The sequence below is a fragment of the Caretta caretta genome, chromosome 5, assembly GCF_965140235.1.
Source record: "Caretta caretta isolate rCarCar2 chromosome 5, rCarCar1.hap1, whole genome shotgun sequence".
Lineage (NCBI taxonomy): Eukaryota > Metazoa > Chordata > Testudines > Cheloniidae > Caretta > Caretta caretta.
The window spans coordinates 55,691,427-55,719,040 of record NC_134210.1 but is presented as its reverse complement, the minus strand read 5'-3'; positions in this window follow the sequence as shown (position 1 = coordinate 55,719,040).

The following is a 27,614-nucleotide window of genomic DNA, read 5'->3' as shown; positions in this document are numbered from 1 at the left end:
GGACCCATGGACTTGTGCATGTCCAGCTTTTCAAAATAGTCCTTAACCTGTTCTTTCACCACTGAGGGCTGCTCACCTCCTCCCCATACTGTGTTGCCCAGGACAGTAGTGTGGGAGTTGATCTTGTCTGTGAAGACAGAGGCAAAAAAAGCATTGAGTACTTCAGCTTTTTCCACACCGTCTGTCACTTTTTCCTCCATTCATTAAGGGTCCCATACTTTCTCTGACCTTTTCCTTTTTGTTACCCTTCACATCCTTTTGCTAGCTGCAACTCCAGTTGTGTTTTGGCCTTCCTGATTATACCTCTGCATGCCCAAGCAATATTTTTATACTCCTGAGTCCTCTCTCTCCAAGTTTCCACTTCTTATAAGCTTCCTTTTTGTGTTTTTTAAGCTCACCAAAGATTTCACTGTTAAGCCAAGCTGGCCACCTGCCATATTTGCTATTCTTTCTGCACATTGGGATAATTTGTTCCTGAGCCCTCAATAAGGCTTCTTTAAAAAACAGCCAGCTTTCCGGGACTTCTTTCCCCCTCATATTAGCCTCCCAGGGGATCCTGCCCATCTGTTCCCTAACGGAGTCCCTAAGGCTTCCCTGAAGCTTGGTTTTTCTTTCTTTTGCTACTTTCCTTTCTTCCTTTTGTGAGTAACCTGAACTCAACCATCTCATGGTCACTGCTGCTCAGGTTGCCACCCACTTCTTCTTCCCCTACCCATTCTTCCCTGCTTGCGCCAGTTGCATATCAATTGGCTGCAGGCTGATACCACAAGCAAATTGTGCACCCATACTGCCTTGCTCCAATTTAATGACACTCTCCCTTTCTGCCTGCTCTATGGAAGGAGATAGTAGGAAGGCACTGCACAACACCACCGTTCTCATGTGTGGGCATGTCAGACAGGATAGCAGACTAGAGGGACCATGGGCCTGATCCATTATGCCAAGTCATATATCTCTAAAAAAATAGAGCTTATCAAAAAATTTTCATCCTATGAGAAAATACTCTATTTTAACGTTAGTTTTAATCCTGAATTAGAATTTAAAACTCGTTGAAATAATATTGTGGAACAAAAAGTTCCAAAAACTTCCATTTGGAAATTAAGATTTGTTTCAATATCTTCAGTCAAACTCTCAACATACCTGGACAGAAAAGCTTGTTGTTTTGGGTTAGGTCAACATTAATCTCTGCATCCTCAGGAGCTGCCACAAAGCCTCACAGGAGTGGTCTTGAGTCCCTCATCTCCAATGAAGCACTTGCAGCCTCTCCTATGGATGAGCTTTTGTGATGCCTAATGGCCCTAGAAATCACCACAAAATGGCTCAGACACAGAAAAAAACTATGGTCTGCATCATGGAAGAGATGTACTCCAGCCAGAGAGCAGGAAGAATGTGTGTATGAGCGACTTGGAACTACAGCTAACCGAGGCATTGTGGCAGCCCAGACAAAGGCAGTGATTGTCAACCTGAAATGAAATGCTGTGTTTCGAGTTTAACATCTTTACCCATAGAAAAACTTTGATTAATTAAACCAAATTTTCTGATGGGGAAATATTTATTTTTTTCTTTTTTAACCAGCCCTAGTGAGAAACAATCTAGCTGTAAACATAGTTATCATAAACTGTGTAAGAAAATTCTGGAGAAACATTTTAAAATCTCTCCTAGCATTTTTTGACTAGCGGGGTGGGTGATGGTAGGGTTATTTTAAAAAAAAATTAAAAGCCAAAAACCCCACAAAACCCTACCATTTTGCTCAAGAAAAGACATTGGAAAGCATTTTCAGCTATTTGAAATTGTTACATGAATGCACTTGAGTTCAAGATTTTTCTCTCAGCTTCCAGACTGCATTAGATTTTGTTCTGAACACCTGGAAACAAACATGAACAGCTGAGATCTCCTTCTAGCTTTCATTATCAAATGATTTTTTTGAGGCCAGTGAGAAAACATTTCTCTTGTGTTTTTCAGAATGAGGTCAAATAATAGCTGTGCAACAAACATTACAATGAGAAGTTCCCTTCTTAAATTATTCCAAGCAACAGAGTTTTTGTACTAACTGCAGAAGCTCCTGTCCTTTGACACACTTGCCCTATACTGATATTCTGAGTTCCCATCCACCTTCTGTCTGTAAATATATACCTGTTTTTCTGGGATCTGATCCTTTGCTTTTCCCTCATCTCTTGAAATTGACTGACCTGTAATAAATTATTTCCTTTTAGTGATCATAAGTACCACACTTCAAAATAATTCCCAGGAAACTGAGATCTGAATTGTAATTGCATTAATCTACAAAACCTAGATATACTGCAAAATGGAACACTCAGTCAAACTTTACCTAAATTTAATATACATATTTGTATTTGTCTTGGGGCTACACTAAATTTAAAGGGCATTTTTGTTCCATTTGAGCCTGTTTCTGACTTCACTTAAACAGGTTTTTAAAAGAACATAATTCCACTGATGTAAGAGGAGTTGCTCACTGTGTATATTGGCAAGTGTGGGATTAGAATAAAGGTCTTCCTTGTCTGGATTTCATAATAGTGTAAAAACTATGAGACAAATGATTTTTAATTGTCTAAAGCAGCCTCACTTCCAATTCATTTTAAGTAGGTCCTACATACAGTTATGCCAGGGCAAAATTTGGCCTTTGATACTTTTGTCTAATCAACCAGCTGCTTGTTTTCTTAGGGGTCTGAGTCCTACAACTCTGAGGTCACCAAATCATGCACTTTCAATACATCTTAGGCATGTCCAACAAAGAGAAGCATCTTATAATGTTAAAAAAAAAAAAAAGGTGGGGGGTGAGAAAACCTGGATTTGTGCGGAAATGGCCCACCTTGATTATCATGCACATTGTGAAGAGAGTGGTCACTTTGGATGGGCTATTACCAGCAGGAGAGTGAGTTTGTGTGTGGGGGGGCGGAGGGTGGGCAAACCTGGATTTGTGCGGAAATGGCCCAACTTGATGATCACTTTAGATAAGCTATTACCAGCAGGAGAGTGGGGTGGGAGGAGGTATTGTTTCATGGTCTCTGTGTATATAATGTCTTCTGCAGTTTCCACAGTATGCATCCGATGAAGTGAGCTGTAGCTCACGAAAGCTTATGCTCAAATAAATTGGTTAGTCTCTAAGGTGCCACAAGTACTCCTTTTCTTTTTGCGAATACAGACTAACACGGCTGTTACTCTGAAACTTATAATGTAAGACAGCTTGACTGAAAAATGCCCAAATTAATTGGTTAATAAATTCAATTAATCTAATAATTACAAATACAAACTTTGCCCTGATTATGAAACCCTTACTTTCACCGGTGAGCAATTACTCATGTGAGTAGTCCCACTGACTTCAGTGGCACTCATGTTGACAGGAGGATGGTCCAGTGTTTAGGGCAGGGGTGGGCAAACAATGGTCTGCATCAAGGCTTTGAATCTGACCCACGGGATTGCCACCCCTGTGGCACCATGGGTCCTGTGCCGCTACTGGAAGTGGCTAGTATCACGTCCCTGCAGTCCCTGGTGGGGCAGAGGGCTCCGTGCATTGCCCTTTCCTACAGGCACCGCCTCCCGCAGCTCCCATTGGCTGGGAACAGGAAACTGCCCTCGCCTGTGGGTACTTCCTCTGTGGCCAATGGGTGCTTCGATGAGCAGAGCCCTCTGTCCCCGCCCCCACCAGGGGCTGCAGGGACATGGTGCTGGCCACTTCTGGGAGTAGCGCGGCACCAGGGCAGGCAGGCAAACTTCCCTGGCCCCGGTGCACACTGCTGCCACCCCAGAGCTGCTCCAGGTACGTGGCGCCAGGCCATACCCCGAACCCCTCCTGCACCCCAACCCCTGGCCCTAAACCCTTTCCTGCACACCGCACCCATGCCGCAGCCCTACATCTGTATCCCTGCATGCATTTTCCCCACCCAGATGTGGCCCTTGGGCCAAAAAGTTTTCCCAACTCTGGTTTAGGGGGCTCTAATGTTTTCAGTTCCCTGCTCCACCATATACTAGCTGCATGACATTGGCCAAGTCATTTAGGGCCAGTGTTTTAAAGGTATTTGGGTATCTATTTCCTAAAATCTGACACTTAAGCTATGCCTAAACTATAAGCTAGGAGGCTGATTTTCCCCTGCTCCCATCAAGCTAGTCTGAACATAAATAGAAGTGTAGCAGAGATGGGACTGAGCTGTGCCAAGTACATACCCACCATTTCAGGTGGGTGTGTATTTGATATGGCTCAGCCATGTGTATCCAGCCACTACCTGTGCTACTGCATCTACACTGCTATTTATACTCACTCTAGCTCATTGAGCAGAGGGGAAATCACAATCTACATTCATAATGTAGATATAGCCTTTGTTTCTGTGTGCTTCATTGCCCTATATGTATAATGAGGATAATAATATTTCCCTACCTCCATAGGGGTGCTGTGATAATACGTTCAAAGATTGCGAGGTGGTTAGATAAAACAGAAATGGGGGGACATCTAATACAGACAGATAGTAAGTGCTCACCAGTGTGAACAACGGCATCCCCATAGGGTTCACTTGAATTACATGACAGAAGTTAATATTTCTGGGCGTGAATTTGTAATTTTGCTATAGTGATATTTTTTCCATGTGCACAGTGAAAACTATTTGTTGGTGGGAATAGTAAAATAGCCTGGATCAGATGGAGGGAGGGGTGGGGGGGAAGCTCTCCTATTGGCAAAAATTTCACTAGTCCCTTCCTTATAAATACTTGTAAAATGAAAATAGTCATTTCTGTAGATCTGTGCAGGAAATCACTTGAGATCTCACTAGCACCTATGCACAATCTGCATTGGTTGCTGAGAGGCAGGGGCTGATGTTGCAAAAGTAACAGCAGGTGTTTTACAAGTATCATCTGCATTAGAACAGTAGTCAGTGAACCAAAGCCAACAGGTTTCATTTGATAACAGATCACACCTCACAACCCTAAACACCTGTTATACACAATTAGCATGCATGCACAAATTCAAGTGTGGGGTTTTTGGGGCATATTAAAAACAAATATTCCTGTGTACCCTGTAGGCATCTTATCCACTGCAGAGGTGCAGGGTTTTGCAAATGTGGGCCTCAATAGTAAAATATCGTATAGGAAAGTTTTATTTTAAAATTCTGATGATAGCACAACACATCTAAGAGGAGAAATTAATGTGAAACCTAAGATTTTTGTGCTATATGCAATTGCAACTTTTGTTTCCTGATCAGATTCCAGCAGTAACATACGGTACTTGGACAAGTGTTTTGTGCTTAAAGAATATTTATTAGCAGTAATGAGATTTTCTTGGGGTACTATCTATAGTTGAACATCTCCCTTTTGGTTTAAGTCTAGTGATACCAATCATCATACAATTCTTCCTCCATAATGTTTTGCTTGCAGTGGAGGTCTTTCTTACCCTGTCTGAGCCACACTTTCCCCCCCATCTAATCTTTATTGTAGATTTCATCATTTTTCTGCTTCCTACAGTGTGACTTCTATTTCTAACATCTTTGTTTTCCACTAGCAATGAAATGCTGCCGAGACTAGAGAATAACTGGTAAAACTTGGGAAATTAATTTAAATATGGTCCAAGCTGTGAAGTGTTAATCTTGACTTTGAACACTATGAAGTGTGGGGTTATTGGGACTCAGAATTTTGGGTTAGCTTACTGTAAAGGTTATTTGCATAATTTGGAGTCCAGTCCAAATTCAGGTTTCAAAACATCCAATATTCACAGGAGTCAAACAGCTCTATTCTGAGCTGGGTTCAGCTATTGTAAATATCAGCAATATGGAGAAGAAAAGTTGAGAGATGCGCTATAGAAGGTAAAGTGTAAGGTAGAATACAGTCCTATATATGCATATATAGACACTTTTATAATTGTGTAGGAGCATGCATTTCTCTTGATCAGTATGCTCCTACACAATTCGGTAGCAAATATGGACCTGGTAATCACCTGATGTATATTGACATAGCTCCATTAAAATAAGACCCCATGTCAGTGGATTTACTCCAGTTTACAGGAGCTGAGGATCTGACCCTATCCACTGTCTGTGGATAAACTCAGGGTCTGGGCTATGTTTAATAACTGGAGAAAATTGATTTTTTTTCTCCTACGCTAAAGCCCACAGTACATTAACAGACAATATAATGTAATCATAGTGGAATAGTCAGGAATGAGCAATAAAAACCTATTAGAAGGGGAAGGCCAATGCAAACAGAGTGTATGTCAGCCACACACACACCATCCAGTCATCAATTGATCATTCAGAAAAATGGGTAAGGTATTTCTAGTTGTAGATGACAATGAAAATATGGCTTCTTCAAAAAAGAAATACGCCATTTAAAAAGCTGTGCCCCCAAATCTCCCACTTACATGAGAGAAACTTCCATGTAATTTAAATGCAGTAAGTGTTTAAAAGATCAAACCCCTAGATTGAAGAGACATTCAAGGTAGTCTTTAATAGAATATAATTTAGATCAGAAGAAATAAAGTGGAATAAGTACATTTTGGGAAGTTTATAATCTTTGAACATCATGGAGTGAAGTGGCTTATCTAGGTGCACATCACTTATTAAAAAATAAGTGGAATGGCATTATAAACTTGAAGATATAAGTAAATGCACGCTCCCTTGAATTCCATAGGCTTTAGTTTTGGCTAGGTAACAATTGCTATATTGGCCCAGTTCCAAACTCTCTCTGCATTGCTCCATGTGGAGGTGGTACAGAGTCATCTCTGCTGTGGGGTTGGGGGGCTGATATGACTGCTGTTATCTCTCTCTGCTCCACAGGCCCTTCAATGATAGATTAATTTCAACAGTTAGACAAGTGGACTGGACAGATAAACACATGGATCTGAACATGGAGGAGTCTTGGAACACTTATAGTTGCAGAAGCTATCTGAAGCCTGCATCCCAAGGTGGGGGGGGGGAATCATAGGGAAGGGTTGTGGACCTAATTAGATGAGCAAACATCTCAAACACATTATTAATAGAAATTGGAAAGCATACAAGGAATGGAAATGAGATCGATTAGAAAGGAAAGCTACCTCTTGGAGGTCAGAAAGTGTAGGGAAAAAGTGAACTGCCAAAACCCAATCAGAGTTGGACCTTGCAAAGAAAATTAAAACCAAAATAGAAAGATTCTACAGCCATATAAATAAAAAGGGGAAAACAAAGAAAGTGGGACTACTAAACACTGAGGATAGGGTGAAGATTAAAGATAATCTAGGCCTGGTCCAACACCTACATGAATACTTTGCCTCCATTTTTAGTAAGGGTAATGAGGCGCTTTGGAGGGTGGCTAACAGAAATTTGTATATGCAAGTAGAAATTACTACATCCAATGTGGAAGTCAAACATCTTAATGAGACCAAGTGTGTGTGCGCGCGGGGGGAAGGGGGAGAGATAATATTCTTGGATGGAGATTAAGGAACTGGCACATGAAATGGTAAGCACAATACCAAGGATTTTTTTAAATGAATCCATAAACTTGGAGGTCATACCCTATGACTGGAAAATTGCTAATATTGTTTTGTTTTTTAAGAAAGGGGTTGGGGGAACGTAAATAGGAAACTACAGGCCCATTAGTTTGATCTCAATTGTATGCAAGGTCTTAAAACAAATTTTGAAAGAAAGTAGCTAAGGACATAGAAGTAAATGCTAATTGGCATTAAAATACGACATGATTTTACAAAAGGTTGATCATGCCAGACCAACCTGATTTCTTTCTTTGAGAGGCCAACCAATTCTTTAGATCTACTTTTTTTTTTTATTAAATCATCTACCTGGGTGTCACTAAGGCATTTGATACAGTTCCACGTGGGAAATTTAGTTAAATTAGAGAATGTGGGAATTAATGAGAGAAGTGAAAGGTGAATAAGGAGCTGGCTGAAGGGGAGACTACAGCAGGTCATACTGAAAGGTGAACTGTAAGACCGAAGGAAGGTTACTGGTGGTATTCCTCAGGGAGCACTCTTGGGACAAGTGTTTAACATTTCCATTTTTAGTGCCAAGGTCATTAATGAAAGTGCACAAAATGTGTTAATACAAAGTTAGGAGGTATTGCCTATATGGAGGAGTATTGAACTCTCTTACAAGAGAGTCTGGATGATCTCAAAAACTGAAGTAATAGAAATGGGTGGCCGTTTAATAGAGCAAAGTGCAAGGTCATGCACTTAAGAACTAACAACAAGAAATGTTGCTAAAAGTTGCAGACATATTAGTTGGAAGTGACAGGGGAGGAGTTAAAACCTGGGTGTAATGGTCAATCCTAGGATGACTGAATTGCCAATGTAATGCATCCATGAAAAAGGCTAATGCAATCCTAGGATGCATTAGGCAAGGTAGAGGAGTCCTTGGGGCACCTTAGAGACTAAAATTTATTTGAGCATAAGCTTCCATGGGCTAAAACAAAAATAAATAAATTTGTTAGTCTAAGGTGCCACAAGGACTCCTTGTTGTTTTTGCTGATACACACTAACATGGCTAACCCTCTGAAACCTGAGGATTGTTATTATAGAAGGCACTGGTGAGACCTCATGTGGAATACTGTGTGCAATTCAAACTAGAGCAGTGGTAGAGAAGGGCTACTAGGATGTTCAGAAGAATGGAAAACCTACTTTACAAGAGGAGACAATGAGTTTGCTTGTTGAAGCTAAACAAAAGAAGGCTGAGGAGATATGATTATTCTCCATAAATACATCACAGGGATAAATACCAGGGGTGGAGAGGCATTTATTTAAGTTAAGCATCAATGTTGACACAACCACAAACTGGCCATCAACAAGTTTAGGCTTGAAACTAGACAGAGATTTCTAACCATCAAAGGAATGAAGTTCTGGAACAACCTTCCAAGGGAAGCACTGGAGGCAAAATACTAACTGGCTTCAAGACTGAGCTTGACAAGTTTATGGAGAATATGTTCTGATGATACTGCCTAGTAAGGTATATAGCCCATCTGTGACTGCTAGTAGCAAATATCCACAATGGCCCGAGATGGGACACTAGATGGAGTCACTACAGATAATTCTTTCCCAGGTGTCTGGTTAGCAGGTTTTGCTGACATGCTCAGAGTCTAACTGATCACCATATTTAGGTCAGGAAGGAATTTTCCCCCAGGTCAGAGTGGCAGAGACCTTTGGGATTTTTCACATTCCTCTGCAGTGTGGGGCACAAATCTGTTGAAGGTTTAAACTAGAGTAAATGGTGGATTCTCTGTAACTTGAACTTTTTTATATACACTTTATAATTTAAGGACATCAGCCAGAGGTTATGGATCTATTATAAGAGTGGGAGAGTGAGGTTCTGTGACCTGCCATGTGCCAGAAGTCAGAGTAGATCATGATGGTCCCTTCTGGCCTTAAAGTTTGAGTCTTTGCACATATGAATTATATATGCCATAACAAATCCATATTTTACTATGGGGCTGATTCTTCTCTTTTGCACCTTGCACAATTATCAATTATCCCTGTGCCACATAAATATTTGATATTAGGGTAAAGTAATCAATGGTGGATGTAAAATGCTAGCAGACTAGAATGGTAGTATTTTACACTCACTCTGCACAGGTGTAACTGACTGCACAAGGTTCAAAGTGAATAACAAATCAGGCTACATATAAATTTGCTTCTATTCTATATTTGGGTATCTTTGACTTATGTAGTACAATGTTTACAGTGTCTTGGTACTCAAAACTTCTGTCTTATTAATGTGACTGTTGGAGCTTGGGGAATAACTCAGGAAGAAAAAAAGTCAGTGGAAACTTTTTCCTAATAAAACCTGAAATCTCCAATTTTTTTTGTTTTTTCTCTCTACAATAGACCTTTACTGGCAAAAGTGTTCAAGCAATTAGTGAATATTTGTATACATTATTCAGTGAAAAAATAATAAATTCAAGATTAAAATAAGATGCTGCTAGGTCTAACAAACTACAGGTAGGTAATTTGGAGCAGTGGTTTTCATACTGGGATAGGGGTTCCGCTATGGTATGTGAGCTCTTGTCAGGGGGTATGCAAGAAAAATCCTGTAATGGTAGTTCATGCATTTTCTTTATGACTAGATTGCCAAGTCTTACTAGGTATATCCTGTATATACTAGGGGGTATGTGGTAGACTACATTTGGAAATTAGTACACAGCCTAAAACGTTTTCAAAACCACTTACTGGGGTACTTCAGTACAACTGGAATCAGAGTTGATCTCTAGCTTAGACTACCCAATATAACACAACCAAAACCTGGTTGGATGACACTGAGCCCTGAGCTAGCCCACCTTATTCCCCCAGGATTGTTATACTAATAAAAATGATACCAACAGGATCTTGTAAGAGGGACAAGGCAAAATGCCACATTTATTACAGATACAACAATATTACTATATGCAATTTCTATATAAATCCATTCACACACACACAGATATTCACACAGGTTCTGCAAAAAGGTTGTTATAGTTACCAGCCTAGACGTTGCTCATGCCAAATCACTTGCCAGGTGGCCAGGACATGAGAGTGGAGCCGAGTCGTTGTCAGATGCACATCAGATGCTCTTGGAGGGTGGTCGTAGAACCAGACTCAAAGAACACAGTCCCTAGACCCAATTTTTATAGGTCTCTGGTTCAATACAAGTCTATGGAAGTTGCTTCATCATGCTGAATTTACAACTGAGATGATCATCAATCGGCTCATTCAGCAGGTGGTACATCCATGACGGCTCCATGATGGCTAGGTGTTATCTTGTTCTTCCTTGATGCGTTTTGGGTGGATTCTAGTTCATCCTCCAGGGGTCATCCGATTATCTCCACTTTGCATATTCTTCGGCCCATCGATACCAAATTCTTAGGATTAGGCTGGCACCATTTACTAATCAATTATTTCCCTGCTTCAGGCTCTCAATTCCATGCACTCATCATTCATTCTTTTACTTAACACAATCTATAACTCTTGACTCATTTAACAAGTTTTATCCCAATATCTATTTTTCCCTCTTTGGATACCAAGATTTACATGGGCATGACAAGGGGCTCTTGCGGGGGAAGAGCATCAGGGTGTTGTTTTAAAGAGCAGAATTGTTTTCTCAAAGTTCTTATCACTTTCCAGCACAGACTCTTTATCCTGTACCGGCCTGAAATAATTAGCTCTTTGGCCTTGCATTTGTTATAGTGAAATTTAACAGCATGGAACTGATGTTCATACCCTTTTACAATACCTATATACTCTTTTGTCTATCTTTATTTCTACTACTACATAATTATAATTCTATCATACTTATATAATTTTGAGGGCAACCCAACAGGATAATCAGTACTTCAGACCTAGACAGGTGCCTCTATTAACGTTAAAGGCAAGAGATCCCTGTTAAGACAACTTAATTTGAATTAATTCTTCTGACAGTAGAAACGAGAGCCAAAGGTAACACAAATGTTATGCTTTGCCCTGTCTGCCACACACTAAAGGATTCATAAAGATGCTCACTGATCCCTTGTTCGTATCAGTGGTGAAACAGCCCAGGCTTATTGAGATTGACAACCCTGCCACCCAGGCATTGTCTTAGACAGCCCCTTTTTCCCCTTCCATTAAGACAGTGATCAGAGACATCCTGCCTCTGAGGTAATAAAGACCAGTGATCCAGATTTCACCGTGAAGATTCATGTACTACAACAATTCCAAAGTCTGCTAATGGACAACCACACAACCCCCGCCCCCCCAAGATGAGGAGTCAAAGACCTGGTGACTCATTACTATCCCATATTGGCCTTGCCAATCAGCATGCTGGACTCCAAATGGCTCCTTCCTTCCCTCTTTCCCCTGCAGCTCTCCTTGGTGTTCTAACATCTTGTGCCAGATGGAGGGAGATATGTGGAAGCTTGAGTGCTGATGATGGGGAAAACAAACGTTGCTAGAAATCCTTCAAAGCCTATTCTGAGGCTCTGTTACATGTCTAGAGAACCGTCCTATTCGCCTTCACTGAAGAGGAAAGAGCTATGCAGGGTGGTAAGCGGTTTGATCATTCCTGAGTGCCTACAACCTGCATCCGAACCGAATGCCAACCCATACAAAGAACTAGTATTCTACTTTTCCAAAACTATCAGTATGCATACACTCTTCCTTTAGCCACCAATCAACAGACCACCTGCATTCCTGGAATTCAGTACCTTCATTTGCTATGACGTTCTGAAGATTCCACAGGAGTCTTGACCCAAGACTTGTGAATCTGATCCATGCCCTTCCTGGCTTGTGAAAGTCATAAACAACTGCTGCTATTGCTGACCAAAATAGGGAAGATTCCTTCTCTGAAGGATGTATTAGCTTTTTCCTTCAAACATGCAGTAGAGTGACTAGAATACTAAAGAAATCCACCTTAAGTACATCAGTTGTAGCCAAATACCAGCCAGTGTCAAACATTCTTGGGGTCAGTCCAAGACTGGAATGAACTCCCCCAGGAACTAAGGATAGTCCGAAACTTAGACAGCTCCCCAACCTGAAGCAAATACTCACCAGCAACTACATACCACACCACAGAAACACTAACCCAGGAACCAATCCCTGTAACAAACCTCATTGCCTACTCTGTCCCCATATCTACTCTAGCAACACCATCAGAGGACCCAGTCACATCAGCCATATAGCCATGTCATGGCTGGCTCACTACAAAAGAAATTTTCCCTCTCTTGGTATTGACACTGTTAGGGGGCTTATTCCTTCACCCACTTACTTCCCTGGTCCTTCTCGCATGAACAGAGAGCAACAATACCCGAAGTCCAAAGGTGCAAACAATTCGATGTTTATTGGGGTGAACTTCCAGCAAGCATGATTCCAGTTTCCTTCCTTGGTATCCTCCTTCCCAGCTCTGACACCACAGAGCCTTACACCTGTGTCCCTGTTCCCATTCCTGCCCTTAGCCAAACATGATTCCAATTTCCCCACCCCCATTCCCTGTTCCCATCTCCCCTCTTTAGCAAAACATGATTCCAATTTCCCCACCCCCATTCCCTGTTCCCATTTCCCACCCACCCACTTCCTGATTCACTGCAGACTATATAGTAAAACTTGAGTTCTCCTTAGCTATACCTTAACCAATCATTTTCCTGAAATTTAACTAACCAATCCTAACATATTGTAACATGATTATGTAACCAATTATATCCCACCACTTTAATTAGTTTACACCCAGCAAAATTAATTATACAGCAGACAGGAACAATCACAGAACCAGACAGAGATTATACAGACAAACAATAGCAAAGTGGGAACTATCATGACAAAACAATACAGAAGTGAGGATTCCACATCCCAGCTATTGATAAGTGAGTTCTTGCCAGACAGGATGCTATCAAACTAAGTTTCCTTTTACATTTTCTAGGCACTTTCCTTTCTCTGGAGGTGATAGGCACTATCAGGACAGGATTGTATTCCTAACAGCCCAATAGCACCTGATTTCAATGTGACTAGTTTGGAATGTTAGGATGTGACCGGTCGCTTCCCAGCTTATGGCTGCCTCTGCTGCTTAACCAAAGGCCTTAGCCTAAGAACAGGGCCTCAGACTGTCACAGTAAGACAAGGACCTTACACAGGCAGACAGTGATTTTGATTCTTTCTTTTATACCTCTATAACTAGCCAAGTGATCAGAATACACCTAAATTCTTACAGTACAGGCCTTTGCAGACAGGCCTGAATATCTATATCCTAACAGACACCTCCTCATCAATTATTGGGAGTGGACCACATCCACCCTGACTGAATTGGCCTTGTTAACACTGGTCCTCCACTTGTAAGGTAACGCCCTTCTCTTCATGTGTCAGTATATTTATGCCTGCATCTGTAATTTTCACTCCATGCATCTGAAGAAGTGGGGTTGTTTACCCACAAAAGCTTATGCCCAAATAAATCTGTTAGTCTTTAAGGTGCCACTGGACTCCTCGTTTTAGCATATTACAAGTATATCATACCAGTATTTAAGTAGCTAGTAAGAGACATGTTGATTACTTTAGCTATAAAGTTAGCAAACATTCTCCCAAAAAGGATTATTATTCTTATCTCATTTTTCCCCCATATGAAAAATCAGAAATGCAGTAAATAGAAGTACTACCCAAAAGTTATACTTTTCAAGGCCACCAAATATTGTTTCCTGAGATGGCCAGAGAAATACAGGTGAGCAGACAAACATGAATTTTAAGGAAGCTTTGCATGCCTTAGCACATTTGAGGTAAGAGTGAAAGACTAATAAAAAATAATGGATAATGGGAGGAATTTTTCAGCTTTAAAATTAATTGTTTTGGGATTTAAGCAACAAATTGATGGATTAGATAAAGAGTTAGAATTTACTAATTCTTGCCTCCCTATATATATTATGAATAAGAGACTTGTGGGAAATTTTAGAAGGTCTAATAACTTTAGCCACAATTTTCAGGCTTGAATGTATAAAGTTAGGCATCTATAGTCATACGAGAATTAAAATAAAAATCAAACTTTTTATGGGGGAAATGTGTCACCATTAACACACAGAAATTTAAAGCCTATGAGATCTCAGAAGCAAACATTATGTTGACATTTCCCCAACAAAACATGCAGAAACCATGACTGATAAATGCAGAGCTATTCCTGCATAAAATTTCATATTACCCCTGTTCCAAATAGATGTGCCAGATTCAGAAAATCTTGAAATGTAACCCAATAATTCCATCTAGATTGGAGTCTCCTATTTATGAAAGATACCAGACTGCAGACTATAGTCATCACTATTTTCAGCTGGCTCTGTTGCAGCTATTGGATAATGATGATGTGACTGCTGCTGCTGCAGAAATGTCCTTTTCTCTGCCTCTCTTAAACTGAGAAGAGAGTTCAAAGGGCAGGTAGTGGCCAAAGCCTCTTCTACTAAATTCTATCCTTCCCTTCTTTGTCCTGGACAAAGTTGATCAATATCTTATGCCCCTGATCACATCACCTTCTACAAGGCTCTCTTGGAGGGCGGGGGTGGAGGTCAACCAGCATGTGGACAAGGGGGATCTGGTGGATATAGTGTACTTAGATTTTCAGAAAGCCTTTGACAAGTTCCCTCACCAAAGCATCTTAAGCAAAGTAAGCTGTCATGGGATAAGAGGGAAGGTCCTCTTATAAATCAGTAACTTGTTACAAGATAGAAAACAAAGGATAGGGGGAAATTGTTAGTTTTCAGAATGGAGAGAAGTAAATAGTGGTGTCCTGCAGGGGTCTGTACTGGGACCAGTCCTATTCAACATATTCATAAATGATCTGGAAAAAGGGGTAAACAGTGAGGTGGCCAAATTTATAGATGATACAAAGCTACTCAATACAGTTCAGTCCAAAGCAGACTCTGAAGAGCTATAAAGGGATCTCACAAAACTGGGCGACCGGGCAACAAAATGGCAGATGAAATTCAATGGTGATGATAAATGCAAAGTAATGCACACTGAAAAACATAATCCCAACTATAAATATAAAATGATGGGGTCTAAATTAGTCATTGTGGGTAGTTCTCTGAAAACATCCACTCAATGTTCAACGGCAGTCAAAAAAAAAAAAGCTAACAATGTTGGGAATCATTAGTAAAAAGATAGGTAATAAGACAGAAAATATATTGCCTCAATATAAATCCATGGTATGCCCACATCTTCAATACTGCTTGCAGATGTGGTCACGCCATCTCAAAAAAACATATTCAAATTGGAAAGGGTACAGAAAAGGCAACACAAATGATGAGGGGTATGGAACAGCTTCCGTATGAGGAAAGAATAAAACTGGGACTTTTCAGCTTGGAAAAGAGATGACTAAGAGGGATATGATTGAGGTCTATAAAATCATGACTGGTGTGGAGAAAGTAAATAAGGAAGTGTTATTTACTCCTTCTCATAACACAAGAACTAAGGGCCACCAAATGAAATTAATAGGCAGCAGGTTTAAAAACAAAATGAAGTATTTCTTCACACAATGCACAATCAACCCATGAAACTCCTTGTCAGAGGATGTTGTGAAGGCCAAGGCGATAACTGGGTTAAAAAAAAAACTAGATAAATTAATGGAGGACAGGTCCATCAATGGCTATTACCCAGGATGGGCAGGGATGGTGTCTCTACCCTCTGTTTGGATCACTTAATGATTACCTATTCTGTTCATTCCCGTTGGGGTACCTGGCATTGGCCACTGTCAGATGGGATACTGGGCTAGATGGACCTTTAGCCATACTGGGTCAGGCCATTCTTATGTTCTATGTTCTTATGTAATAAAAAGGGTAAAAACCCTGCACATATGTTCCTCATAGGCACACAATTTTAAGAGGTTTCAGAGTAACAGCCGCATTAGTCTGTATTCACAAAAAGAAAAGGAGTACTTGTGGCACCTTAGAGACTAACCAATTGATTATCATACACATTGTAAGGAGAGTGATCACTTTAGATAAGCTATTACCAGCAGGAGAGTGGGGTGGGGGGAGAGAAAGCCTTTTGTAGTGGTAAACACCCATTTTTTCATGGTTTATATGTATAAAAACACCTTCTGTATTTTCCACAGTATGCATCCGATGAAGTGAGCTGTAGCTCACAAAAGCTTATGCTCAAATAAATTGGTTAGTCTCTAAGGTGCCACAAGCACTCCTTTTCTTTTTACACAATTTTAAGTAATTTGCTATTTTCCCATTCAAACATTTCTACCTCACTGTTCCCCCAAATCAGTGGGAACACTCGTGTTTAAGTTAAGCCCTATTGCTCAGATCCTTAAAGTTATTTAGTTGCCTAACTCCTATTGAACTCAGTGGATCTGAACACCCAATACTTTTGAGGATCTGGGCCCATTTATCAGTACTTTGCTGAATCTAGGGCTTAACTCTCTAAATCATTCTCATTTTGGACACTGGAAGTGTTAGGTCATGATGCAACTAAAAAGCATGTCACAAACACTCAGCAAGCATGCTTTGACTTCCAAGTCTCCCAGCCTCTGACCCATTTATTTTTTAATGATTCACAGAAGACAATGGGTTCATAGGGAACACTTTTGTGGAAAATGAGTAAAATGATAAATTAGTTCCCGATCTGGTACACTCTACTTTGTATTAATATCCAAGTCCCTCCTTGTTGCCAGATGCTTTATGCAGTGGCCTGAAATGCCTAAAACACTAAATGAGGCAGCTGCTCTGAGCATATTCTATAAAGACTGAGGTAGAGGTTGCCTTAGCAACAGAAATAAAGTTCAGAGAACAAGTTCTCCTCCACCCATGTTTTCCTTCATTACCTCTCTGAAGGTTTAACTAACTGCTGTAGAATGGAAATCTACTATATTAATCTAAGTTTTGTTAGCAATATAAGATGGCCTGAAGTAGATTCAAATGAAATACAGTTCATGAAGAGCAGATACCAGCTGAAATGGCTGACCAGCTGCCAGGAGCACTAATGAGATTTCTGTTTGTGCCCCTCTTCCCTTTGAGAATGTGACAAATAAATGCATCACTTTATCTGATTAACACCAAGAACAAGCTACAAAATTACAAAGGTATTACACATTTAAAAGTAATAATGCTAGAGTTCAGAAATAAGAACCCTAAATACAAAACATATTTCAGTCCTAATAGACAGCTTCCTTGATTCATGATTTTTATTACATCAAGTAACTTTCAAGAGCACTGTCTTGACTAGTCTTATTAGGTAGGATTTCCCCAAGTTCTCTATTGAGACATCTATTGAAGCTTATTTTAGATATGGTAACTATGACTTACAGTTTGCCATTCTAACTATGGGACTTTACTTCAGGAAAACCATTTCACAGTACATTAATAGCATTTATGTTGGAATCAAGTGGAATGCAGCATCTGACCAAACCATGGATGCATTCAGATTGATATGCATATAGTTTAGGACATAATGAATTCTTTAGTCAGTAAGGTTTCATAATCAAATTTCCCAACTAAGCTTGATAATGAATGGAGATTGTTTTATGGGGAGAAGAAATATTTCAGTTGGTAGTTAAAATGAGTATTTGGCTAGAAAATTGTGCTTAAATGGTTGAATTATAGACAATATTGAGACAAATTTAGGAATTAAAAAAACAATAGGATGTCTGATTTTGGGGGTAATATGAATATACTATAGGAAGAACCTTGAGGAATACTACTGAAATAGCTTTCTTACATATCCCCTAAAAAACTAAATCAAACAGACTTCCTACATTTCGTTTAAACAGATACGCGATGTTTAGATGGATCGTTACCTGTCACACAAGCAATTCTATGTGATATTCTGTAGACTAAGGAGGAATTGATAGTCCTTTGATCCTGATATATAAAAGTATTAGGATTTATTGGTGTCAAAATAAAGCTTGTGCACAAAATATCAAGGGAATCAAGAAGGAAAAAAAAAGCCCATCACTAGTACTAGTATTATTTATAGTTTCTATTGAGCACATGTGTACAGAGCCTATTATTCACCACTTGTTCTGGACTCTTCTTGCTCCAGTCTCCTCATAGGACCTTGATTCAATCCCCTATAACAAAACTTTTCCCACTGATGTGCTGTTTACAGTGCTGTTACTTTGTGAGAGGTACTAAACTGGATGGGAAATGGAAGGGGTGCAGTGAAGAAATCCTTGCTATTCCTCAGAAGCTGAAAAGTATGGCTGAGCTACAATAAACCTATATGCCCCTTGATTTTATACACTCTCTCCCAAATGACGGGCCTGATTATCATTTCAGGCAAGATTTCTTTACAGTATTCTGGCAGGTTCACACTCATTTTACACTTGTACTCACTTTAAGACCCATTTGCTCTGCCAGAGTTCTGTAAAGGGGCCTTAGTGTAAATAAGAATCACGGTCTGTGTATTTGAAGTGCTTGAGAAATACACAATTTTGGATTTATATCAGTGTGAAATGCAACATAATTCATCCTAATGGGAGTTTTTTCCTCCTCTAAGACAGCAAATTTGGTTTTGAGAAACAAACAATCCAGATTTTCAGCTTGTGTAAGTCAATGTAGTACTCTTGGTGTCAAGTGAAGATTTGACTCAAATGAGTTCTGTTACTGTTAGACAAAGCTTTTTCATTCTACAATAGTTTGATGTTTAATAAATAGGAATAAATATGTATTTATGTGGGCTGTATGAGGCTCCTGGCTCTTAGAAAGTTAAGGATTAATCAACTCCAGCCACTTATTTACAGTTTGAAACTATTTTAGATAAAAGATGTAGTTAATGTTCTATGGAGGTAAAAAAGCTGGTTGGAAAAATGGGCGGGGGACCATACAAACAAAACATAAGAATGTTCACAGATGTTTTCATCCACTTTGTTTCCTCAGAAAACATCCAACCAGTTCTAATAGGAAGAAAAAATAAAACTAAAGCAAGGTCAATTTTATGTTAAAGGAACATGTGCTTATCTCAGTTACTGGGTGCTCTGAGAAAATTGTGAGTAATGAAGAGCCCTACCTCATTGGGCTAAAATCTGCCCTCAGATGCATGCTCACTGTTTCCACTGACATCTAAGGTCAGAATTTAGCTTTAATATGTGGTAATAATAGGAAGATTGGTACATTATATACTTAATGAATTTTCAAGGTATTGGATAGGGTTTGTCTAAGAGTTCTGGAGTTTAAGGCAAGAAGAATCCCCAAATCCATTATTCTCAACCTCCAGCCCATGGGATGCTTGCGGCCCAATCAACACACAGCTATGGCCCCTATGACATCCTCAGGGCCATACAGGTAGTATTGGATGTGTTGCCCTGGATTTGAGGGGTGTCTATACCCTAGAATGTGATCAAGTTAATTGCAACCATATTAGGTGCATTCAGCCACTCCGAAGTAATGAAATGGATACCACATAGTTATGGATTAATTTGGAGCTAGGCTTTCAGAAGCAAGGTCATACCTAGCTGGTAGTTTCTGCTAATAAGAATGGGAGGAGGGGACAAACAAGTAGACAACTGAGACTGAAAACCTTTATGGTTGGAAAACTTTGAGTCTAGATGCCTCTGATATTAAAAGTTTATTGAACGTTAGAAAAATGATAATCCAGTAGGGATCATTGTTACCTATGTGTTTTGTAGATGTCAGTTATAAAGGATTAACTAATAGAGTGCACTTTGAAGCAGACCTCTGAAGCCACCTTGAGAGACATTTTTCCTGACACCCTTTCTCCCCAGTGGGTGAGCAACTGGTCACTGCCAACCTGCTGTTAATTACTCAATACTGTTCCAGATGTTAGGTAAATATCTGGGGTGTTCTAAACCTATTGCTTATGTTTGTGTGGGCTTAAATCAAATAAACTGGAGTGTTAGACAAAAGCATGCTGACCTGCATTTAACCCTTGATCAGACAGAATCGCTGAGTTCCCGTTGATTTATTCCTTACGCCGCATGGAGTGAAATAGTTAAGTTGCCCCTGTTGTGGGTTCTGAAAATCCCATGTAACAGATGTGGCCCACGTAACACATTATGGGCCACAAATGCAGCTCACAATGGTAAATAGGTCGAGAACCACTGTGTCATGTAGTCTGATTTCCTTCATATTGCAGGCCACCAGCACCCACATACTGGTCTAATTTTGGTTATTGAGCTTAAAGTCTTCTGACTCCCATGGCAGTATTTCTGGGAATAAAATGACTCTCAGCTTTGTAAATGTATCCATAGTTTCATGGGTTTGTAAAATGAGTCTCAAAAGACCATTTTGTTTATTATAAATCCTTTTTTATGAGTCAATAGCACCTATGAATAACAAGCAAAAAGACATAGACATAGCACCAAAACCACATCCTTATAGTTTGTTTGCTACTGTTTCATGGAAAAATTATTTGTGGCTATGAAAATAATGAACATGCCGTATATGGTCTTATAACCTTATGATCTATAGCAATATCAGGTAAGTTAATTTTGGCATTATCTAAACAATTTGTTTTTAAAAGTTTGATTAATCAAAGAGAGAACCACAATTCAATTGGATTTTTTTACCAAAACAATTTACAGTATATGCTACATTTTAAGAAACTGAAACATTTCATTTAAGGCAAAAAAGCACGTGAACTGAAAGTGACATGAGTTGAGATCCACAGTAGCAGCAGACTTATTATTCATACCCACTGCTTTTAAAAATGTCTCCTTCAACCTTCAATGATCTGCACAAGAAATGAGATGATCTAAGACTTTTCTTCTGTTATGCCATTTTAAATGTTGACGCTTTGGTAGCTTGGCAGAGTGTATTGAATTATAAATCTGAACCTTATAATTCTATTGTATTCTGGCCTTGTCTAACAATCCAGTCAAATATCTAACAAGAACAACCTCAAAATGTAAACAGGAAGAACATAGTGAGAACAATCCCAGCTGTGTGATGTTCCTTTCACCCTACCCCCAAGCCTCTACAGGGATTTGGAGGTCTGTTTATTGAAGAAACTATTGAAGATTACTATATTCATCTTAGGCTGAAAATGACATCCTGAGCTAGTGGGGCAGTGGGAATGGTGATCACTCATATCTGAACTGGAGCAGAAAGAGATCTAGAAGCTTGGTCATCATAACCAATATTATTAGGCCCTAACCTCCTTGTGGTGACTACCCCTGCTGTAGGTGGCAATGAGGGGAGGAGAGTAGGCACCAGAGAGATGCTCTATTGCCCCCCTTCCTCATGCAGATGAACAGGAGAGGTCAGAGAGTGGGCAAAGCTTTTGTTACTATAGCTATTCTGGAGCACTGGGAAGTATGATGCGTCAAGTAGAGGCCTTGTGTAAGGTAGTTTCCCTCCAGAGCACAGAGAGACCGGGAGTCCGATTTTGCTCCCTGATCTGCTCCAGGGAAATGCATTTTCGTTTGGGCCTTGACTGAGGGTAAAATCACAACTGAACCGTCAATGACTAATCATGACCAGATCAGAGGCTAAATTCACTGATTACCTTGTTTGCAATGGGATCTTTACTCAGCTGTATAGATGAACAATCTCTCCCATTACATAAAATAGTCAAAATTAAATTCATATTCTCTCTCTTCTGTGAAAGAAGCTATTACCAAAACAGATGGATGACAAATTAATAATAAAAAGCACACATATATTTTCCCACTGGTGTCGTTTGTACCCTTTCACCCTGTATGTTCACTGCACATAATCTAGTTTGCGATATTTTATGGCCAGTTTGTGGCTGACCCTGTGCAAACAGACAAGAAGAGTGAGTGCCCAAAGAATGTGCTCCTTCTCCTACCCCAAGTTCATTGGACAGATGCAGTTTTGGTGGTGAATACAAGTATTGGACAAAGCTAATGCTGCTGTGGAGGAAAGATGTAGAATGAGTGAGGTGCTATGATTCTAATTGCTGTTCCTCCCAACAAAATTAGATTACTATGTGTGGGGAGGAATACCCCCTCTCTCCTGGAAAGGGACAGCAGAGTTCCCATTCCAGAGCATACCTCCCCAGTGCCACCATGGACTTCTGCTGTTGCACAAGCATCACATAAGCCAGTGGGGTAAAGCCGTGATCTGGTCCTTGGAATATACATATAATCATGTTCTCCTTGAAAAAGCTGATTCATCTTATTTTTGTCTGCGGCAGTTATTCTCAAAACTTTAAGGTAATGATTTTAATTCCAGAACTTCAATATTACTCCTTAAATCTACTTTAATATAAGGGACTTAACATCTTTGATTGCTGGGTACAAAGTAAGCAAGTTACAAAGCATAACATCATTTAGTTTCACACTTCTGATGTAATGTATACACAATGTACTGACAGGTTTCAGAGTAACAGCAGTGTTAGTCTGTATTCACAAAAAGAAAAGGAGGACTTGTGGCACCTTAGAGACTAACCAATGTACTGAAAATCACCTGTGTAAAGCCCTTGAGACAGAAAACCAGACTGCTCTGAAAATTTTCTAACTTCCCTCAAGTCTATCTAGAGGGATATTTCATTCTGCCAGTTGAGGCTATTCAGAGGCTAAGAGTAGTATTGTGCAGTAGACTCCTTCAATTATTCACAAATCCAGCCCAGAAAACCTAGAGCAGCTAATATCCTTACAAAAACACCACTGTGATAATGTATTGTCTGATCTTAAATTATTTTATCTGGTGGAGCCATTCTGATTTCTTAAAATAGTTAAATTATTTGGGACAATGTTTCTACATTCCTTCTATGCTGGCTCCTTCAATTTTCCTCAACAGAGAAGGTTGACTGTGACAATATCTCCCTTCAGTTTTATCTATTTTCAAAATCACTGATAAACTAAAACAGCATAGAAAGAGCATACCCATATTTCAGAATAGCATACCCATATTTCAGCTCTGTGCTAGTTGAAAATCTAGATAACTCCGCTAACAGGGGTCACTGTAATCCCTAAGCAAAAGACTCTTCACAATTAGAAATTTGGCAAATTGTTTTCATTCTTGTAAAGGCTATGAGCTGTTCTTATATAGATCTCATAGTTCTGCACAGTGATTGTCTTTAAGAGCTGTACCAAATATGCTAATAGCAAGAAAATGCCAGAATAGCATAAATGATCTTGCATGAAGAAGTTATTTTTTGCATTCCTTTAAACTCTTCTATAAATGACAGGTCAAGAAGGAGAAAAAGTTTTTAAAACTTTAACATATATTACAGCAATTACATATCCAGAGTTTCTCATTGTGAAACCACAACTAATAAGGTTTTCCTTTGTCTTTCTTAGTTACCATTCCTCCCCTTACCAGAACAGATTTTTATGGTTAACTATATGTTTAGTGAATGGAGAAATCGCAAGTGAATGTGTGTTTAAGGTTTGAACCTCTGGGAAATATAATTACCTCTCCTGAACAATATTTCTATTGATATAATTAGCAGAGATATTAATTTGTCTTATTAAAACAAACCTATGGTCAGTATTCTCTAGGGGTAAGTCTACATTGCAATGTAAGCCCAGGGTCTGAACTCGGGCTAAAGCCTAACCCACTTCTGTCTTCACACAAATTGTGTGAAGACAGGGCTCAGACCCGGAGTCCCAGGAGTATTTGAGTGGCCCGTTATATGAAGTGATCTACTGCTCTGGTGGAATCTCTTTGTTTGGTGAAGGTATTTTTAAGTATGTTAAACTGTATATCCCAGACTTTCTCCTTGGAATATATCTTGTGGTATCTGAGTGTCTGGGTGTGTGCTTGGGGTAGTCACTTGATCTATGAAGGTAGGTGTCATGATCCATGGGTTTCTTTTCTGTAGTATTCAATTGTGGTGACTAGAAAGTTGATGCTAGTGTGTTCCAGTGGTGTTAGTTTGCTCATTATTAGTTTCCTCCCATTATTCCTTTGTTTCTGCGTTCTGCCGTAAATTCCCCTTACTGCTTAGAGCTTATACTTTCCTGATGGTTGTACATTGTTATACTGTTTCCTCACTCAGCTGTCATTTAGCCAACCTATACGTATTATTTTTTATTACTTCCTCACATGCCAATCGCTGCCGCTCCATGATCATTTTTGTTGTTGTTCTCTGAATTCTCCCTAGATTTTCACTGTTTTAGTAATGTTTTGCCTAGACTGAACACAGTATATAGATGTGGTTACCTATATAATCTCTGTCCATTAATTTCATATTCTGTTTTTAACTTTAATATATATGAACTTTCCATCCAAGTCTTAAGAAATGTTATTCATAACCTGTATTTTTTACTTTTTAAAAGAGACTCACTTGGTTGATTTTCTGCTGGGCTAATGGGATCTAGAGAGCCTGGGAGCCCTGGGTTCTTAGCTCCCAGGTTTCCCCGCACAGTGCCAAGTGGGCTGCTGAAGCACAGAGCTCCTGAGCTTCTAGGCTCTTAGTTCCCGTTCAGGCCTCCAAGCCAGCTCCAAAGCTTGCAACCCTTCAGCTGCCAGTCTCCCAGGGATTCCAGAATTCATGGCTCTGTGTCAGCTTGCCGCATGAACTGCCCCTAAGCTGGGAACCGGAAGGCTTCCAGGTCCATTGCCCCAGAGCAGTCAGCCATTTGTACTGCCCCAGAGTTGTGCGGCCCAAGTCTTTCCCTTTCACAAACAATTTCAAAAATGTAAGTTCCCAATTGGAATGAAACTATTTTTAAATATCAAAATCATCTATGAAACTTAATTACCTTTCTCAGCACAGCTCTAGTAATTGTGTTATCAATGGGTTCTCCCTCGTGTAAATAAGCTCCTTTGAACTGTAATCTAATAGAACCTTATCTATTCTCTGAGTAGCCTAACTTTAGTTATCTTGAAAATTCTATTTATTTATTTCCTCCCAAATTCCATTATCTTAAAGCATTCTCACTATAGATGCAGAAAGGTCACTATTTCTCCACATACCAAATACTTTTTTTACCCAGAGGTATTAGTCATTATTTCCTTAAACTGAATCTCATTTAGCGTTTTTCTTGCCGTATCTCTAATCTCTAGATTTAGTGCATTATTACTGTGCCGTAACTTATGTTCACAACACCTCCCCTTTTGGTATTCTCTGCAAATGTAATGAATCTGCTCTTTACTCCCTCTTTTAGCTCATCAGGGAGGATGGTTCTTGCAGTATCCTAGCAACTTGATACATTGTTATTTATCATAACTTTCTGTTTGTTTTTTTCTCTAGTTTTAAATCCTCAAGAAGTATTCTTGGCCAAGGAATATTTTTTTTAATTAAGATTTCCTGAGAGAGACAGTTATTTAACAAAATCCCAGTGTGTTACAACTACATTCTTCTCTTTTCCCCATGCATATTGTAACTCTATTTGAAAAAAAAACCAAAACAAAACACCACGTTGATCAGCACATTTACAAAGAACATCTTTCTGCCTGAACAAGTTGCCCATATTCCCAGTAATAACTGGAAGGATAAACTGAGAATTCCAGAATAGATGATATCTGAAAATAATAGAAGATTATATTCATGCCAGCTAGTTCAGTATATCAGAAGTGGAGGCCTTTATGAGTAAGAGACAGATAAGTGGCACAGACATATTGTGAAGAGAATTTATGAGGTCAAACCGTGTATTAATCTTTTATTCTGCAAGTTATTGCATTTTCGAGGTATTGTAGAGATGTTGTGGGTTTACTATATTCTATAGGGCATTTGTGATTAAGTCATAGAATTTGGGAAAAAAAATAGGTTTAATTTTTAATTAAATTGCATTTCTGTCAAGTGGGAACTGTTGCTGAAAGAAATAAAAAGGTAAACAAATAGATGCAAAATCAGTGTGTGTGTTACACTATATGAGCTGCCCTTTGAGGTATAAAAACCTCATTTTCTATTAATAGAAAATGGCCTAAATGACTACAAGCATATCCAGGCCTTTGGAGATGCTAGGGCTTAAATCTGGGTAAAAAAATAACACCTTTTATATCATAGAAATGGAATGCTGCAAGGAATCTTGAGAGAAGGCATCTGGTGTGCTGAGGCACAACCAAGTATATGTAGATCAACTGCTGTTAGCCTAACCTGTTCTTAAAAACCTCCAATGGTGGGAATAGCATCACCTTCCTTGGAACCCTGTTCCAGAACTTAACTATCCTTATTATTAGAAAGTTTTTCCTAATATGTAACTAAATCTCCTTTGCTGTAGATTAAGCCCATTACTTTTGTCCTACCTTCAGTGGATGTGGAGATCAACTGATCACCATCCTCTTTGTAGCAGCCCTTAATACAGTGATTCTCAAACTTTTGTACTGGTGACCCCTTTCACATAGGAAGCCTCTGAGTGAACCCGCCCCCCCATAAATTTAAAACACTTTTTTAATATATTTAACACCATTATAAATGCTGGAGGCAAAGTGGCGTTTTGGGTGGAAGCTGACAGCTCACAACCCCCCACATAACCTCACAACCCACTGAGAGGTCCCAACCCCCCATTTGAGAACCCCTGCCACAACATGTTTGAACACTATTATCTGGTCTCCCCTTTTCCTCCCCTCTCCATCAGTCTTTGTTCAAAACTAAACTTGCCAAGTTTTTTTAAAGCTTCCTCATAGGTCCGGTTTTCTAAAATTTGTATAATTTTTTGTAGTTCTACTGTGGACTTTTTCAAATTTGTCCATATCTTTCTGAATGTATCACACAAAACCTAACATAATGCTCCAGCTGAGTGCTCACCAATATTGAATAGAGTGGGAGAATTACTGCCTATGTCTCACATATAATGCTCTTTTTAATAAAAGCAAGAGTGATATTAGCCTTTTTCTGAACTGCATCATCTTGTTGGTTCACATTCAATTTGTGATTTGTTATAACCCCCAGATCCTTTTCTGAAGTACTACTGCCTAGCCAGTTATTCTCCATTTTGTAATTGTGTGTTTGATATTTCCTTCCTAAGTGAAGTACTTGTCTTCATTGAATACCATCTTGTTGATTTCAGAACAATTTTCCAGTTTAGCATAGCCAGCCCCTCCTCGCTTGGTAGCATCCACATATTTTGTAAGTATACTCCCCATTCCATCATCCAAGTCATTAATGAAACTGTTGAATAGTATTGGACCCAGGACAACCCATAAGAATGGACATACTGGGTCATCCATCTAGTTCAGTATCTTGTCTTCTGATAGTGGCCAATGCCAGATGCTTCAGAAGGAATGAACAGGAAAAAGGTCATTATTGAGTGATCCATCCTGTCATCCAGTCCCAGCATCTGGCAGTCAGAGGCTTAAGGACAGAGCATGGGGCTTCATCCCTGATCATCTTGGCTAATAGCCATTGATGA